The 15,872-nt window shown below is 44.9% G+C and overlaps 1 protein-coding gene across 1 annotated transcript in view; it reads left to right on the forward strand.

Moving 5' to 3' along the window:
- Positions 1–182: 182 nt before the first annotated feature.
- The window catches only part of SYTL4 (synaptotagmin like 4), a 155,180-nt gene continuing 139,490 nt past the window's right edge, over positions 183–15,872 (forward strand). The window contains exon 1 of the mRNA XM_029607400.1: positions 183–385. The gene's annotated coding sequence lies outside the window, so the exon portion shown is untranslated. The remainder of the gene's footprint in view (positions 386–15,872) is intronic.

Raw genomic sequence — 15,872 nt, forward strand, 5'->3', positions numbered from 1 at the left:
AAAAAAAAATCCATAGGACTAAATGCAGTAAAATTCCAAAAATGATAACAAGCAAATAAATAAACACGTGAAATTGTGTCACTTTCCACGCTGTGGTTTTTTTTTTTTGGGGGGGGTGGAGCCGATAGCTGCTGAGGTCTTAGAGTTGCTCTTTCTCCCTGCGCTCTCGGTGCGGTGCCTTCCTCTTGGCGCGTGACACCTGCTCGGAGCCCTCGCGCTCACTCACACGCTCCCCGGGCACGCACAGGTGCACGCGCCACGCGGCCTCTTTAAGAGCGGTGGGGGCTGTCTCCCCCCCTCCGTTTTGTAAGGCGGTGGCACTGAGCTGAGGGGAAGAGTCGTCTCCCAGGGCTCGTGCGAGGAGGTGCGGAGGCTCCGACAGCGGGTAGGAAATCCCTGCGGCGGGCCGCACGCGTACAGGCGCTCTCCACGCTTTGCTTTCGCTCTTCCCTTCCGCTGTGCTTCTTGTCCACGTCCGGTGCTCCCCACGGTGGCTGCAGCAGCCTGCGCTGGGTTAGAGCCCCCGAGAGGCCCCGGAAGACGCCCATTGCGGAGTCCTCTCTTGGGCGAGGCGCGCTCTGTCCATCCGGGACGAGCTGCCAGCTGGAGTTTTGTTTCTTGTTTTGTGGGGGGGTTTTCCCCCCACTCCTTTTTTTTGGGGGGTGGGTGGGTCTGACTGGGGAGACTGTTTTGGGTTGTGGTGTATTTTGTAAATTGACTCTTTATTTTCCTGACGCGGTGTGGAGTAGAGTAGGGAAACTTTCCCTCTTCCTGTTTTTGGGGAGGGCAGGAGGCTATGACAGTATCTATTTTATTTTTGGTAACTTTTTTCCTGGTCCTACTTTTTTTTTTTTTTGCTGCTGGGGCTTCCTGTTCTGGATGCCGGAGATAAAGGTGCCTGCCATTCTTCCAGACTGGCTAATAGGGCTTCAGTTAATCTCTTTGGATGATGTTTTCTAGTCACTCCTTCAAGTTTGGAGGAAAAGTACTCGGAAGTAATAGCGACAAAGATATTTTTGTTCGGTTAAAATTGGGGGTGAACTATAACTTAATAATAAAGTTCACCATACACTATTGTCTTAATTGCTGATCTTAACTATTTTCCATTTTGGGGTCTGGGACTGATTTTAACTATTGTTCTTAGTGTTCCCTAAGTTTAACTTAAGCCCCTTCAAATAACAGTATTTTTGCTCTTAGTCCTTTCTGCATTCTCTCTCGAAGAGAAGAGACTTGGTCCTGGAGTAGAAAGTGTGTACTATCCTTTTATGGATTTATGTTAATATTTGATGTATAGCTGCCACCAGTAGCAATTATTTGCCAGACTGTTTTCATGCCTTTCCATCAGGTTTATTGAATCCTAAAGTCAAATGTAAAACCTTAGAGCACAAAGTAGTTAGTCTGCATAGTTATGTGGTTGCCTTACACAAGGCACACATGCATAATAATGACACCCTGAGGACGAGGCTCGCTAGTTCTTCTTTGTGTGTATCTGTAATTTAAATGATGTGGGTGTTCAGGTTGACAGGGCAAGGTATTTGTAGGAGGAATGTGTAATTCCAAAGCTAGTTTCCTGTTTTGTTTTGGTTTTCCCCTCCATCATTCTTCTATTAATTAGACCAAAACTGAAGATGGTTTGCAGCATCTGGAAAATTACACTTTATAGACTGATAGCTTGGTCTTGGCTGCTACATTTTTTTTATTTTGATTTGCTCAAGTAGCATAGCAGAAGTCAGTGGTTATAAGTTATAATGTAACACACACTAGTTCCTGTGATTAGTATAACTTTAATAGGAGCCACTTGGAGGGCCCCCCCCCCCCCCCCCACACAAAGAAATGTACCTGAAATTGTTCTGTTACGCAGATCCTTTAAGGAAAGCAGGAATTTTCTTCACATTTTGTATTCAGCTTTCTCTTTTGAAAGAATCCACCTTGATTTGGGTTGAGTATGACTTGAAAACCTGATTCTTGCTATATGGGGATGTCTATTTAGGTTTCCTAAGGGATAGGGAGGAGACAGGCATTTATGACGCGGAGACCCGGCACCAATGCCTTGGGCTATCCCTCTCTTCTCCCCGCCCTCCCACCCCCAGATGTTACCGTAACTTAAAGCAATTATTACACATACTCAAATTGAGTAAATGAAGAAGGCCGCAGCTTTATTGTTGTTAACACAAGATTAATCAACACTGGTGCGAGCCAAATACACTCTTTGCACCAAAATGGTGCCCCCCAGGCTGCCAGCCATGTTTCCTAGCAAGGCAGCCCCTTATGCCCGGCCCCCTCGCTGTGATTTCCAAGGAGGAGGGCCCCACCCGGGCTGACAAGGTTGCCCTACCGGCTCGTGCACCCGCATAAATAGCTGCGGCGGTGTAATCAATGTACATTATTAACATAACTCTAACATCACTTTCTAACTGTGCGATACAACATAAAATACAATTAAAAGAACAAGATACATTTAACTTTGTCGATGCTAACAAGCAGAGGCGTTAACCTCGCCTTGGGTAGGGTGGGTGGGAATCGCGCCGATCGGGGAGAGGAAAATGGTCGGCAAGCATGCGCCAGCGACGTCATCGCCGGGTGCCCGTCCCCAGCCGATGACGTCATCGCACAATCTTGCTCGAAGGGGGTTAGGGGTCAAGCGTGCATCACTCTTCCCCTCCAGCGTGCGCTCCAATAAGACATTGGGGTGGAGTCGGGTTTCCCAACCCGGCCCGCCTCGACGTCACCAACAGCCGTCGTGCATGTTGGCGTGTGGCCCTGGGACATATCTGGCTATTGGTTTGCTACATTGAGAGAATGCAGTGTATGTGTTTTGGTTGGTGGTGGGGTGGAGAGGTCCCTTTATACTTATTCTTGCCCAGAAAGGCGGGGGATGGATTAAGATACTACTACTGGCACTTGGCAGCAATAGTTCCAATATTATAAAAAAAACCCCTAAAAAACTATTGTATGAGTTGAATGAAGCTTTCAGGACCCTTGTAAGGAGTGATTTCAGATACAGCTCTTTTTTTTTCTGACCTTATCACACCACCTGTAGAGAAAGTATGACTGACCTCCATCACAGCTGACGATAGAAAAATACTGTTTGCAGTACTGAGGAGCTTCCCTGGCTTTCCAGCCTTGCTTTAGAATTGAAGCTGAGGTATTTCCTCTGATTATTCTGCCTCTGAGCAATGATTTCTTTTTCTCTTGAGTGTTCAAACAAACCTCTGGGATTGTGTCTAGGCAAGAATCTGTGAATTGGCCTATAAAGAACATGTACAGTTTGCCCCTGTTTTTGAGAAACTCCCTCTATCGGAATGTTTCACATTGAAGATAAGTTTGAGTCAGGATGGGGCAGAGCAGTGTTTGAGCTTGGAAAAAGCAATAAAAGGAATGGCTGGTCTTCTGCACAAACACTTTCAGTCTTGTTACTCGTTATGTGGTGGGTTTCGTAGGAATTATCAAACTATTGTGTACTTGGATCCTATAACTAAGAAGCATTAGGAGGTGGCCTGTGCAGCAGTCTTGAAAGGACGGATGAGATGAGTAGTGCAGGTGAGGCATGGAGCTGGAGGTCATTTTACGTTCTTGGGTATACGTTTCTTTGAGGAGCTGGGGGTCGTTTTTCATGTGCAATTTGAGAGATCACACGACATCACAGCCTAGGGTGGCTGGACACCTTTCCACTGGCACGGAGATCTTGTAGAACAAAATTTGTTGGTCTTCGAAGCTGTTCCCTTATGTCATACAGTTTCAGTCTTCCTTGTACCTTTTTATTTCCCCTGCTGAAATTTGAGGCTTTTGAGAAAAGCAGGCGGCTTTGTGTAAAGCCAAACCTGAATTTCTGGAAAGTGAATTGGATGCTGTTTACTGCAGAAATAGAAGAAAGCATTGAGGATATTGAACTGAAACATGCACTATTGTTCATTCTGTGATTATAATAAAATATGTTGCATTACAGCATATACCCTGAGGACACTAGAAAGCTTATACCCCTCTTGGGCACACGAAACAGAGGCAGAAAGGAATATGAGAAACTCAAAGCAGTAACAAAAGTTGCTGACCTCCAACAGATGAGATGGCTTGAAACTGTTTAAGATATTAATTTCACATATTCAAGTCTCAAGACATGGCGGTGTCTTTGAATGTTTGTTTATATAAAATTCTTATTTCGCCTATATTGATAACTATATCATGCTAAGCGGATTCCAAACATCAAAATGCCAATACAATAGCATAAACAATATCGGTACATCACAATTAAAATCAAATTTGGAATGCCTCAAAATAAAAATGTTTTAACAGCTTTCCAAAACAACTTAAAATCGGATATTCCCCGGATTCCATCTGGCAAATTATTCCAGAGTATAGTTCCCCCCCCCCCCCCCCCCCCCCCCCCCCCCCCCAATAAAAAAAAAAAAAAAGTTTGTCTAGTATCCTGAAAATGAACAGCTTTTCATGATGGCTGTTCGATAGGTTTATCACATGACTGAAGTGCTCTTTTAGGAACAAATCAGATTTAAAAAACAGGGGCAATTCTATGTGTAGCTTTTTTAAATATAAAAATTAAAATCTTAAATTTGACTTTCTACTTCACCAGAAGCCAGTGAAGTCTGAGCAGAGGGAGTCACATGATCACATCAATCTAGCCACCAAGTTCTGAATCCTGAAGTGCTTGGAGCCTAGATTTTGGAATCCCTAAATAAACCAGATTCCCATAATCCAACACCTGTACAATGGTCCTAAAATCAGTTAACTCAGAAATCTAAGATGCCTCCACTGTTTTTCAATTTAAAATACCTTCGGAGAGAATGGATTTAGTCTGCTGCTTATAAGTCAGATTTGTATCAAAATAAACCCAAATTGCACACTTGGTCCCAAACTTTAATATTGACCCCCTTCAGTTATAATCCCAGACAGCCTTCTGGCCATGGTGGTATCGAATATTTTGAGTTAAGTCTTTACTTCTTTGTATTACATAAGCAGCTAAACTGTGACCATGGCCAGAGTAAAGTAGCATGAAGTAAAGAAACCACTCCTCAGAAGAAAAAAAACAAGGTTTCTCCAAAATCTACTAGCCATGTATATTACCGTACGGGAGGAGAGGTTTATGCTCCACTGCTTGCTATGATGCAATAGAAAGTGGCAAGCATTTTTTCCAGAGTTTCTGAAAAATTTTGGGGTGAAAGGTTATAGACTTGTTGTTTTTTGTTGTTTTTTTTATTCATAAATTCATTCTACTGGATATGTGCTCCAGCCCTTTCCTTGGGTCTGTATGGAAGCAAAGTGATAGCCTTTCAAAAGCAGGAAAATTTACCTAAAATAAATTACAAATATTGCTATTTTGCACAACCCTTAAATTGCGAAGATTTTTATCTTGGCTTGTATTTTGCCCTTCACAGGGCCAGTGCCAAGGGTATTAGGCACCCTAGGCAAACCTTACAGTCTGGCACCCCCTCCCCATACACAATTTTAAATTATGCATTTATAACATATTTTACATGAAAAATGACATTCTGAGACAAAATTAATATACAAGTTGTGATAATTTCATGCACTGTTGTGATGCCAACAAGAAACCTTTGCATCTTGGAATTCATATGGCATCATACCTATTATGATATATTTCGGCATGGTCCTCCCATATCAACACAGTACTATCTGTCAACACTGAAAGAATAACAACCCTACCTATGAAAAAGAATACCAAAAATATTACACCAGAATCTAAAATATCAGTATACCTCCTATCAGGAAAACAGAACAGGCCAAGCTACTACAGATCCCTACAGAGAAACCACATGCTAAAGGAATGCTTCATCTCAGTCTTTGCATGCAGAACACAAACCCTCACCAATTACAGAATAAAACCACATAAAGTATAAATAGAAATGTGCAGACAAAAACTGAACTGTAAAACGCATCACGCCAGACTCTATACAGTGTAACAATGGAAAAACAAAAATTTCACCATTCCTTGTGAAACAAATCAATAAAATAGATATATAAATCATTAATCATACAAATAAAATTATTTCAAAACAGCTGATGAATAGAATATCCAATAATTAAAGACTCAAGCAAATTTTGAAAGCTTTACCAAAACCAATAAAATATTTCAAACAGCAGACACATCACATACTACCCAATAATTAAAATGGTAGTCAATCAAGAAAAATGAACTTAAAAAGCCACCTTTACTTACCCTCTCCAGCAGTTCGCCTACTCCTTTCCCTTGCAGGCCATGCCAGAAGCAGCAGTAGCTGCTGAAGCTGTCCTCTCAGTCCTCTTCCTTAGGGACCACAACCAGTCTCTTCTCTCTCTCGCGCGCGCACACACACACACACCAGTCACACCCTCAGGACCAGTTTCTGTCTCTCACACACCAATCATCTCCCCAACCAGTCTGTCTCTCTCACACACACACACACACCAGTCATCTCCCTGATCAGTCTTTCTCACACATACACACGTCACCTCTCTGGCCAGTCTCTCTCAATCACACAATGCTCTTGCTGTCTCTTACTTACACACAGGCTTTCAATCACCCACATGTTTTATCTCATTTACAAACAGGCTCAATCACATACATGTCCTCTCTCACAGCCACAAGCCAGCCAAAAACATGCTCCATCTTTCTCGCGCACACACACATACACCACACACACATATAGAAGCACCCTCCCTGCCTCACATATACACCACACACACAAAGAAGCACCCTCCCTGACAAACACATTACACTCTCACAGAAGCACCTTGCTTTCAGACTTGCAGCATTTTTCACTTTTACTAAAAGTGAAAGTGATGCTCCCAACCATTAAATAAGAAAACCACATTCCTATCAGAAGGCGAAATGACACCCTTCCTTCAGGTTCTGTCCTCCCAAGGGACAGCCACCCACACCGTACAGCTTCTCTTGTTTTACACTTTCAGGCAATAAAGCAAGTGTCTTTCTTCAAACTATCAGTTGTATGATTATTCATGTGGGAGATATGGAACAGAAAGACATCCTTAGTCAGCTTCCCTTTTAAATAGGAAGATTCCAGTCTTAGTTATTTAAAAATATACATTTTCTAAAGGCTTAAAAAAAAAAGCAAAACAGTTTCAGATTCTATTCTAGTCTTCATGCTTAAATTGCTTAAAAAAAACCCCAAACCCCATACCCCACCTGGCATCAGTATTTTAAATTTGTGATTTTGCTGAGATGAACATTTTAAATATTTTAATTTTTTTTGCTTTAGTATTTCTCTACCCACTTTAAGTTAAATTTTATTTTCCAGAAGAGGGATGCTTAAAATTCAGTAATTTCATCTTTCATCCAACTTTTCAAAAGTAGAGATATGTATTATCATATTTCATTTTTTTAAACTGGAAGATTCCTTTCTCACATTCACACTCACAGAAAGAAGATCGGCGCCGAGACTTAGGGGCACCGCGGCAGGCAGCCAGCACCCGACTCGCCCTGCCTCCCCGCCAGTGCCACCCTCCCGACGCCCCCCTAGTGGTCCAGCGGAGGTCCCGGGAGCAATCTGCCGCTCCCGGGGCCTCGGCTGCCACTAAGCAAAATGGTGCTGGTGGCCTTCAGCCCCTACCATGTGACAGGGGCCAACCAATGGCACCGGTAGCCCCTGTCACATGGTAGGAGCTAAAGGCCACCGGCGCCATTTTGCTTAGTGGCAGCCGAGGCCCCGGGAGCGGCAGATCGCTCCCGGGACCTCCGCTGGACCACTAGGGGGGCGTCGGGAGGGTGGCAATGGCGGGGAGGCAGGGCGAGTCGGGTGCTGGCTGCCTGCCGCGGCGCCCCCTAAGTCTTGGCGCCCTAGGCACAGGCCTAGCTCGCCTAGTGGTTCCTCCGGCCCTGACCCTTCATAGAAGCTGATTTGCCAAATCAGTAGGTGGACTTAAGACGAGGCAGTGGTAACTTTAATCGATTTGCTTTTGCTGGTAGCCTAGGCCAGGATAAGCTTCCAGAGGTACGAAAAGACCAGGACTGTACTTCTGCCACTTTCAGGAGCAGTCCATGATGTCAGATTGTTCTAGGCAAGTTAGTTTGTGCCACACAAAAATTAACTAATCTTTGTTAAGCATCAGATCCTTCTGTGTGCGGCTTGGAGATCAGTGCGGTAAAAATGTATGTGTGTGTGTTTGGGGGGGGGGGGGGGGGAGGGGTGCTGAATAGCGACCCTCCTGCAGGGATTTGTCCTGGCCCAGGCATTGTTTGTTGTATATCACAGGTACATAAATTATAAAGATATTTGTGTGTGCAGATGACATTGCTTTTGCAATGCAAAATGGGAGACTGTAACAGAATCAGCAGTTGACTTGCTCGGAATATGAAAAAAGTGCAGTCTTTATCCAAATCTAGAAACCACTGTGGCTGCTTTACAGCCTGCTATCCAACTGTCCAATACAGAACTTGTAGTTACTGTTATGTAGTAATGGAATAAGGCAAGAGGATTCTAACACCCCCCCCCCCACCCCCCAATACTTAGTCACCTTGGATTGTAGTCTCTTACTATAATGTTCTCCTATCTTTTTATGGCTTGTCCAGTCTGATAGTTTTCTTTTTTTTTTTTACTACAATAAGGACATTTAATTATTTTGCATAATCTTCTGTATTAATGGCCAGAACCTGCAGCTCTTTGAGATGGTTGAAGTAGTGGTAGCAGGGGCTTTTGGGGTTTTCCATGGTGATTATGCATGAGATCTGTATGCATTTAATGGGAGACAGAGCATGCAAATATCGTGTTTTAAGAGATACTTATTGTCTGCTTAAACCAGCTCAGCTAAGATTACAATAATGTGTATTCATTGTATAAATCCTGAAAATCTGACCGGACTGTGGCCCCTAAAGATAGTTTGGGGACTTCTAGAGGAAACGCAGCAGCATTGGCAGCTCTGAGGAAATTCCCCTTCGCCTGCTGTAAAAGGAGATGAGTGTGTCTAGTGAGACAGGTTTCATGTTCACTTTGGTTTGTTGATAGGCATTGTGCTGCTCTGTTTCAATAGGAAGGGGAAAATCGAATCTTCCTCCCCCCCCTCCCCCTCTCCCAGCTTAATGAGGGTTTTTTTTCCCCATAAGTACAAAATGGGGACAATGCCTTTTTTGAATAAAGCCCTATGTGTGGGTCTCCTTAAGGGCTGTTCTTCTGGTGTATTAACTAAGTGGGGGTTTTTTCCCCCCCAGTTTGTGAGGGAAAAGTATGTTGGTCTGCTCGAGAGCCTGAGCTCGTGATTGGCTGGTTCTGTAGCGGTGCACACTGGAACACGTGGCTGTCCGCAGGGTGAGAGTCCTTATGGTGTGGTGCAGTTGACGCAGCCCAGCAGATGAGCCAGTTGGAGCCCACGCTGACAGGAAGCAGACACCCTCGAGCTGGGACTAGGTCTGAGCTTCACCTCTACCAACCCCTTCCCCCGCAAGTTGAGCCCTTGGGTTTCTGGGTTTGGCGGGACTTAGGAGCAGTGGTGTACCAAGGAGAGGGTGGGGGTGAGTGGGGGCCATCTGTCCCAGGAGATAGCCAGGAAGGGAGGGTGCCATCGAGATGCCCTGACATGAGGCCACTGGCAGAGCCCAGCATGCAGCAGCCAAAAAAGAAAGAAGTGACTCCCTACGAACATCGGGGACAGGGTGGGTTGGCTTATTGGGGCAACGGGCATGCCCAGGTGGGCCTGTCACCCCCGTCGCGTGATCGGAGCTGCAGCGGCCAGCACCATACTTGCAGAACCGCGGTAACCAACGGTAGCTCTGTGGCAACAACTCCCGGAGAGCAGAAGCCTTCCCTGAGGCCCTCCGCTTGGTGCTGCTTTTGTATTTTCCTTGTGGCAGCAGCTGCAGTTCTGTACCTCTCCCTTCCTCACGATCACCACAGCGTTGGGAAACGCTCTTACCGTCTCTATTTGCGCCTGCCCTGCCTCTGACTTTGCCAGCAGGAGGCAGCCAGCACCCTTCCTGTCCCTGCCTCACTGCAGACTCCTTGCCTCCTGACTCCCACGGCTTTCCTGTGCGGCAGGCTCCTTTCATCTTCCTGCCGCAGCAAAACAAATTTAAAAAGAAACTGCTTCGGGCCTTCTAGGTCATGGATCCTCTCACACCAAATGGCCTTCTTGTCCCTCAAAAGCCCACTCGGACCCTCCTCTAGTGGGGCCCTGACTGGATTTCTCATGACCAACAAATGTAAGTGAAAAGGTTTTGGTTTTTCTTAATTCACAGAGAAGAAGAAAAGCGAGCATGTGTGTGAGCATGAGTCAATGAGGGGAGTGTCTCGCTGAGCATGTAATAGTGTGAGGGTCAGTGAGCATGTATGTGAGAGACTTGAGTCAGCGCGTGTGTGACCATAAGGGCATGAGTGAGAGCATATGCGTCAACACGCATGTATAATCAGTGAGGGAGTATGGGTGCATGAGTGAGCATATGAGTGTACGTGTGAAGTGTGCTAGAGCAATGGTTCTCAATCTTTTTCCCATCGTGACACATGTGAGTGTTGTCAGTCAAGTGTAACACATTGCTCATTACAATCCAGGGTGGAAACTTAGGTAAAAAAGAGGTTGGGTTTTTTTTTTCTCTTAAGAATGATATAAGAGAAAGAGGAGTACTCTTTGAACAGAAGTTACATAAATAATAAACCTCCCATACCAGAACAGCACCAACTTCCATCACTCAAACAGTAATCACCTCACCTAAGAAAAGGCAACACTGAAATATTACACCAGGCCTTAAAACGCCAATACTACTCCTATTAGGAAAATGGAATAAGTCAGGCTGCTATAGAGCCCTACACAAAACTACACACCAGCAGAAAACCTCACCTCAGTCACATGTGCTGACCCTCACCTAACAAAGAATAAAGAGACCATAAAGCATAAATAGAAACATGCAGACCAAAACTGAACTGGAAGCCGCAACAAGCCAGGGTCTCTGCAACCTGGCTATCAGCACTTTAAGCCCGGGAGGAGGAAGAGTTTGCATCTTGCTGGGCAGGGGGAGCAGCTGGGCCAGCGGAGGACCAGGAAATGTGGGGCGTGCTTGGCGACACACCAGTTGAGAACCACTGTGATATAGAATGTGTACGTATGTAAGAGAGGAGAGTTTGTGTACATCCCCCCCCCCCCCCCCCCACCCCCAACTAATTCACAACTATCTCAGGGTAACTGGAATCAAAACTTCCTGGATATGGAAAATTAAAACTAATAAGGATTTTTTTTTTTTAATTATTGGATATTTGTGGTGGTTGTTTTTGAAATATTTTATTGGTGTTTGGGAAATTTTTTAAAAATTTGTATACGAGTTAAATTACCGGATGTTTTGTTAATCAGCTGTTTTGAAAAATATATGTACATATTCTTTAGTATGATTTTCCTATTTTGATTTTTATATTTCTTGATTTTGTTCCTTTCTATGAGGAATAATTTCTTTTTCCACTGTTGTACTGCATATTGAGTCTGACTTGTTGCAGTTTCCAGTTCAGTTTTTATCTGCATATTTCTGTTTCTATTTTATGGTCTCTTTAGCCTGTATTTGGTGAATGTCTGTTTTGCATGTGACAGAGGTGAGAGATTCTGCTACGTGTGTAGCGATCTACAGCAGTTTGGCTTATTCTGTTTTCCTAATAGGAGGTATATTTGGTATTTTAGGGCCTGGTGAAACATTTGCATTGTTGCCTTTTTCAAAACTTGGCTTTTCACAAAAGCCTTCACTTAAAGGTCTTTCCCTCAGGGTCAGATTCACGATGATGTGAGATGTCCGATGCCGTAACCATTTAATCTTATAATTTAATCTCATTATTTCCCCGCAAGCTGTATGTTATAATGCATTCATGCTTTTCAAGTCTGCTGTAAATCCAAGTTTGTTGAATGTTTGTTTATTTATATTTTGTATATTTATACTTATATTTATAATAATTTAATTTTATTTTAAATCGTTCGCTGCTTTATCTATAAATTCATACGAAGTTAGCCCTGTTATCTGTACCCTCTTGTTTGATGTAATTTCCAACTTTGGTTCTGTGTAAACCGACGTGATATGTACTAGTACAGGAACATCGGTATATAAAAGCCTTAAATAAGTAGGTTTCTTAGTGCCCACCAGCATCCCACCTCTCTCCCCCTGGGTTGTGTGTGTGAAGGAAGTTTGGGCTGCCCCACTAATCCATGACAAGCTCAGCACGACTGGAAATCAAAAGTTCACAGGTAGAGAGAGTGGGGGATCAGGCAGCATCTGTATCCAGGTGGAGGTCAGACAGCATTGGTATCCAGGTAAAGGTCAAATCCCTGAGACTGGGGGGGGGGGGGGGGGGAGGGAGAGTGGAAGGAAGATCAAGGATCAGGTTAAGGGGCAAGGCAAGGATTAGAGCAGGAAAGCAACACGTGCACCCTGCAGACAAGTCACAGCCAGGGGAGCTGTTGTGAAGGCATGGGGCTGGGCGCACGGCAGGGGTTTAAATATCCCACCATGCTGACATCTCTAGGCACCGTTCCATGGTTTCCCACCTTGGGGGGCGGTGGGTCAGCATGTATGCCTAGGGGAGGGCAGCACCATGAGCGGGTTGGAGGAAACGGCAATGGCAGCGTCCTGGTGGCGGCGTGAGGAGCGTTGGCTCTGGGGTGAGAGTGCAGCCGTTCGCGGGGCCATCCCGCCACTGGCCAAACATTACATGTGGCATTGCAGAGAGGCAACGTTAAGACATGCATGTGTGTGATTAAAAATCCCTCCTGCTTTAAACAGTGTCTCCCGAGAGGCTCCAGTATAAGCTATGAAAGCTTTTGGCTTGGTCACTGTGCTGGGTGACTACATGAGGAAGACAGTTGTGTCAACCTGTCCTGACTGGTTCAGCCTCATTCTTTTAGTTTTTCTCACGCCTTGTAAAAGTATTGAAGGTGTTGTCAGGGTGAGGGTGTGAATAGACTTGCTCAGAGAGAACTTGTGGATTTTTTTTTAACCTGGCAGTGTCTCTTCCTCCTTTTGGGCTTCTAGGTAATTTGGAATGGGGTGCCAGGATCTCTGGTATCATGAGCCTTTGTTTGCAACTACCTGGCAGAGCTGTAGCGACCTTAGGGTCAATATGGCCCTGACCATAGTCCCCGCAGCCCAAAGGGTGTCCAGCTGCTGCGGTTCATGGTTCTGCCACTTCCTCCCTGCCTGCAGCCCACGCTTGAAACCTGAGCTGTTTGAACTGCAGGAGAAAAGTAGTCGGTCAATTCAACCCTGCCTCTGCCACAGCAAGCTGGGCCTTGCAGGACCAAGGCAACTCCGCCGCCACCCTAAACAGAATGCCGTGGCCTAGGTTTGCAAGCCCTCTGGGTATTTTACTTGAATAAGTGCCTGAAAGGCAGAATATAAATCTAACAAATAAAAATGAGGGCAGACCCAGTGGTCCCCCAGGGGGAGAGCCAATGAACTCGGGCTACTGGGGTTAAATCGGCCTATCCACCCTCAAGCAGGGCAGACTGACCACTAAAAAGGAGGAGGAGGAGGAGAGCCTGGGTTGACTTGCACACACTCGTCCCCCATTCCCTGTCTCCCCTCAGTGGTGTGCTCTAGGAGTGCAATACTTGTAGAATGAGACTCTGGCTTCTTGGGCGTTTCCATTTGAGTTTTTGCATTCTCCAATCAGTGATTGGTCTCTTTGTTTATTTATTGAGTTTTATATACAGTCATTCGGTTACGCCATCATAACTGTTTACAAATTTCAATACAAGTAAAATAACACTTAAAATCAATAAAACAATAATAATGTTCTGCTTATGAGACCGAGGTGAGGGATTCTGTTGGTGTACATGGTCTGTGTAGGAAACTATAGCAGTCCAGCTTGTTCTGTCGTCCGTCCGTTCCCCCCCCGAAGGTGGTGTATTGGTGTTGTAGGGCCTGTAGTAGTACTACCTTTTTATAGGAAGAGTTGTTGCTGTGCAAGTGCTGGTTTTTAGTGCTGTTATGGTGTGGCAGGTATGCTAGAAAAGGTTCTAAATGTTTCGGCAGGGTTTTGTGGTTCAACACAATGTGCCTGGTAGTGGAGGATGTTTGATTTGCTTTGACAAGGTCTAGAACCTATTTAATATAATCCATGGTTTTAAGGTGCACACTTTTTTTTTTTTTTTTTTTCTTCAGCCCTTACTGTTTTTAACAAGGTAGAGATGACTCATCAGTAGGGTAGAGGTCAAAGATCACATGTAGTAGACCGGGGTCATACCTGTTGTGGTGTCTTAGAGCAGGGGTCCTCAGACCCTTCAAAAGAAGGGGTCACATGAGACCTATCAAATCACTGAGTAGGCCAGGATGGGAGTTGGTGGTCCACTCTCTGGAGTTTGCTGGGTGATTGGTTTGGGGAAATATATCCAACCTTCTTAATGATTTGAAATGGAGGAGACATGGTTTCCAGGGGAGTAAGATAAGGTAGTGTCAGTATAGTAATTCTAGATGCTGGAAAGTCTCGTTCTGGGGGAGGAATGGGTGGCATACTTTCCTGTCTTATTCTCCTTCAGTTTCATCTATTTCTTCCCTTCCCCCAAACATCCTCCTCATACTGTGGTAGCTGAGACCCAGGCTTGGGCCTTTTTTTTTTATGCTACTACCAATGACCGGGCCCCTTTTGTCATCATCACTCCATGGCATAGCATCCCTGTTGGCCCGGGGGATGCACTGATAGGAGCAGGCATGGTACCACTCTGTCCCCTGTGTATCATTTTGCCCTTGGGGACTGAGAAATGCCACCAGCCTTCCTGCTGCTTTGTGTTTGGGGAGGAGGAAGGATGGTGAAACATTTTTTCTCTGCAAGCTAGATTTCATCCATGGAAGGAAAAATATAATGGGCTGTAGTTTGTGGATCCCTCTCTTTTTGTTTTAGAAAAACACACACTTTTTATAATCTAAAAGCCTGCCAGCTTATGGCTTCATGTACAGGGTGAGGGTACACTTCTTCATTTGGCCTTAGGTGCCAAATTGGCTGGCTATGATTTTGCTATCTGTGGTCCTCCCCCCCCCCCCCCCCCCAGGCATTGTAGCAATAGTTCTGAGCCAAGGCCATGCCTAGGACTCCTTCTGGAACACTGCAGTCATGGGCTCTACATCTGGCTATAGGTATCACCATTGCACAATGACTCGAATCTCCAAGCATTCCCAGCAGAGCTGGGAGACAAAGCCCGGATCTCTGCATAGTTGGGTGCAACACTGCCACTCAGCCAGCCTGCCTGTAGAGAAAACAGGATCCATTCCAATGGGCTGGAGATCTGACATTAGTCATTTGTTGTGTGTTTTTTCTTCTGTTTAGTTTGCCCAGCTATTCTGTCTCTTCTAAGGATATGTTCCAACTGCCAGCCAGAATATGAATGCCTGAAAGATCTTGCCTTAATCGGCATAGTTAGGGGTGGAGGAGGGGGGTCTCTTTTTTTTTTTTTTTTTGCTTTCTCCTTGGTATTAAACAGTCTTGGATAGATGAGCATACAAGATCTCAAGATCTTATTTCTCTTCTGTACCCATCTTTTCATGCCTAACCACAAAGTGCTGCAATCTAAGTGGTTACCAGTGTTAGTATGGTCTTTGATCAAATGTCCAGCCTCCTAGGTCCCCTGTGCAGCTTGCCATACACTCAGCTGAAAGTCATTTTTGTGCTTCTGCTAGGATGGCAAATATTTATATGGTCTTCTCTGCCATTTGTTCTGGCAGCACTAACCCTCATTGAATCAGTGTAGTACAGTGTTTTATAAACACTTAAATACATGCCACTGGTCACACATGCCACTGGTCACACTTTCCCCTATCTCCTCACTTTTTAGCAACCAAAGATAGTGTGTTTAATCCATGCCCTCTTAAATTCTGTATTAAAATAGATATTTCCTGATGTTGCTCCTCAGTCTTCCACCTTGCATCTTCATGTCATCTTCCTTTGCTCTAG

This window comes from Rhinatrema bivittatum, chromosome 6 (genome assembly GCF_901001135.1).
Source record: "Rhinatrema bivittatum chromosome 6, aRhiBiv1.1, whole genome shotgun sequence".
NCBI lineage: Eukaryota > Metazoa > Chordata > Amphibia > Gymnophiona > Rhinatrematidae > Rhinatrema > Rhinatrema bivittatum.